Source organism: Alligator sinensis, unplaced genomic scaffold (genome assembly GCF_000455745.1).
Source record: "Alligator sinensis unplaced genomic scaffold, ASM45574v1 scaffold809_1, whole genome shotgun sequence".
Lineage (NCBI taxonomy): Eukaryota > Metazoa > Chordata > Crocodylia > Alligatoridae > Alligator > Alligator sinensis.
In genome coordinates, this window is record NW_005841956.1 from 2986298 (window position 1) to 2989493 (window position 3196).

Here is a 3196-nt window from a genome sequence, read left to right on the forward strand (position 1 = left end):
GGGGGTGGGGGTAGCAGCAGGAGCTGTGCCCCCCGGATGAGCCGCTCGTGTCTCAGTCCCGCACCCCGCTGGCTGTGCAGTGCCTGCCCCTCCCCTAGCCCCAGCCCGAGCCCCAGCCCCACTCCCTCTTCACCCCTGCTGCAGTTGCTGGAAGCCCTTGCCTGGGCTGCCTTGTGGCCATACCGCTGCCCCGTGTTTGGGGGGGTAAGCCCCATTAGCCCCCCCTCTTCTGCCTCCTATATGCCTATGGCCACCCACCCAACTCTGGGACTGCTAGAACCCAGTGCTACTTAGGATAGCCTTTGGAGCTATCTTAATGTGTGTCCAGTGACCTAACGTTCTGATAGGACATACCTGGAAAACAGCTGGGATACAGCATTGCTCTTAATGAGTTTTGGTGAGCTGTTGAGGGCTGCAGTGGTAGCCCTACTCCTTGACAGGTGCCCCACCCCTGGTAGCCATCTTGGGACTGGAAGCCCTGCCCTCTAGCCCCTGTCCTTTGCCACCCTGCTATTGACCCTGGAAGTACTCCATTTAGGGGAGGGTTTACCATCTTGGAACCAGAAAAAAAACGAATCATATACTAAAAATCAAACACCTACTAGAATGTATTTTAATTTTAGTTCACAAAATATTTTTGTCCTGATTTACATGTGGTTGTGTAGTATATATAGAGATGTTTACATAACAGTTCAAAAACAAAGTCTTAACTATTGTATGTGGTGGAGTATGTATGGTGGGGTATGGGTTGTGTACATGAGTGGGTGGGTGCATGTGTAAGGTTTGTGAGGGGTGTGACTATGTGGGGGGGTATAGGGTATTTTGTGGGTGGTAGGTGTGTGTGGGGAGGGTTGTGGGGTGTGAGGGAGAGCGGGAGAGTGTGGAGACCCCCCACATAACAGCCCCTGCCCCTGCCGGCAGCAGCAGCAGCAAGCAACGGGCCCTCAAGGTGCTTGTGGCCTGCACAGGCACAGCCACCACAACTCCCCCTCACTTCCAGTGGTGTCCCATGAGCTGTACATGGTGGCAGAGGGTGAAGCCAGGATGCCAGCTCCATCTCTCAGGGCTTCCCCACACCGGTACATGAATAAGGAGAGCTTCACGTGAGCCCCGCACAATAGAGGTGGGCCAGCCTGGTTCCGCTCCTTGCATCCATGTCCGGCTCCTGGAACTGGCTAGAGCTATGTGCTGCCCGGTGGCTGCATCTGTGAGAGCCATGAGCACTCCCGGGCCCTGCCTCCTGCTGCAGCTGTTGCAAACTCCAATGAGCACTGTGATCCATGGGTGGTGGGCACGTGAGGGGTCCCCACACCTCACACCACACAAACCTTACACACCCATACCCACACCCTGCTCACCTGAACTCCATATTTCCACCACAATGCTGAGTGCATGCCTCAGGCTATAGGCTGCTACCAGCCCCATGCTCTCACCCAGCCACAGCTTTGCTACCTGGTGCCTGGTGCAAGCAGTGCAGCAGTGACACAAGGAGGGGGCGCTGGAGGCTGGGGAAATAGAGCAGGTCCCCTGGCAGCTGCAGCAATGGCAGCAGAGGCCTCATCAAGAAGCTGAACACACTGGCTGGGGCTGGAGCCCTCCCAAATAGGAGGGTGCACAGGCTGGGTGGGGTACAGTTAATTGCTCGGTGCCTAATTGGATGAAATTGCCTGGCAGGTAGGGGTGCATGAAGCTTCAGGTGGTGATTCGATTCAGAGGAGATTTGGCCCGATTCGGTAGCCGAATCTCCGAATCTGAATCAAATCAGAGGACCAATTTAAAGGTCCGAATGAATTCAAAGGTCTCCAAATCTTTGTCAAAGATTTCCAGACCTTCAATGATTCGAGCAGTCCTTGGTGGCTGCAGCAGGGACAGTCACTCTGAGCGGGTAAGTCCTAGGGGCAGGAAAGCAGGGTTGGGAGAGGGGGAAGGGGACTATGGGGGGGACCCCTGCCAGCCCCCCAAACTACCGCTTGCTCCCCCAGCCTCCCCAATGAACGCCCACTCCCAGAGCCCACCCATGGCTAACTGCCTGCCCCAGCTCTGTACTTTAAAAAAACGCCCTGGTGCTCGCCAGGTGCCGCTGGGTGGGGGGTGATCCTCACTGCCCCCATCTGCCCCACGCTCCATGGGGGGCTCTGCACGAGCCCCCTCATCCCACCCCTCCTCCACCAGCCCCCAAAGGGCTGCCCTGCCTACAGGGGTTATGGTCCTTTAAGAAAAAAAAAAAAAACAGAAGAAAAGCCCCAGCTCCTTGTGCAGCCTCAAGGCTTTGGGGGCTCCTGCAGAGCACACCACGTGGCGTGGGGCAGCAGTGATCAAATCCGCCAGTACGAGTGCTGAGACCCGAGATATCTTCAGGATTTTATTTTCCTTCAAGAGCCAGAACTGGCTTGTGCAGGGCAACCATGAGAGGACTGGGGGAGCAGAAGGGGGTTTCAGGGGCTTGTATAGAGCCCCCATGCACCATGGGGAAGTGATGAGCAGTGGGTCTGGCACTCTGCCAAGCAGAACCTGCTAAGCCAGGGGGGGTTTTCCCCAAAGTGCCGGGAGATGGGATGAGTTTGAAGACGTCAAAGATCGCACTGAAATGCTGAGGATGGACTGAGAAGCAGACTGCAGGCTGGAAGGGAAATAATATATTCACCATGGTTGGTTGTCGATGATGCACAGGAGGGAAAGGAGTTGAAGCAGGGCCTGTGATAAGTCCCCTGTGACAGCTGGGCATCTGGTTCAGGGGGCAGGTAGTCTGTAGGAAGTCACCTTTGCAGCTGTGTATAACTCCAGGTGCCACCGCTTGCTGAGAGAGAGCTCTTCTAACACCCAAGAGGGTCCTACCTAGGGCAGTCATGGGTTTCTTCATCTGCATAGAGTTGGCCTGAAGTTCTGGAGCACCACGAATGCTGCTCCTGTCATGCCTGTGGCTTGGGGCAGTTCGTCTTGCGGGTCGCCCTGTAGTGCTGCTTCCTGAAATGAAACACCCAAAGAGTAGGGGAGGAAGACACCTACAGTGGGAGAGGTGAACTGAGAGCAGCTGCTCTCAAGCTTTGAGTGGCAGTAAGTGGGAAGCTTAGGTGGCCTCCAGCTTCTCTGCTCTTAGACTCATGCGACTGATGCTTGAACTCACAGAGCTGACCACGATGTTTGAGCATTACAATATGCTGGAAGAGTCGGGGAAAAACAACACGAATCTAGATAA

At 55.4% G+C, this 3196-nt stretch overlaps 1 protein-coding gene across 2 annotated transcripts in view; it reads left to right on the top strand.

The window, feature by feature from the left end:
- Nucleotides 1–3196, top strand: part of LOC102373626 (V-set and immunoglobulin domain-containing protein 4-like) — a 38193-nt gene that overhangs the window by 16490 nt on the left and 18507 nt on the right. The window lies entirely within an intron of this gene.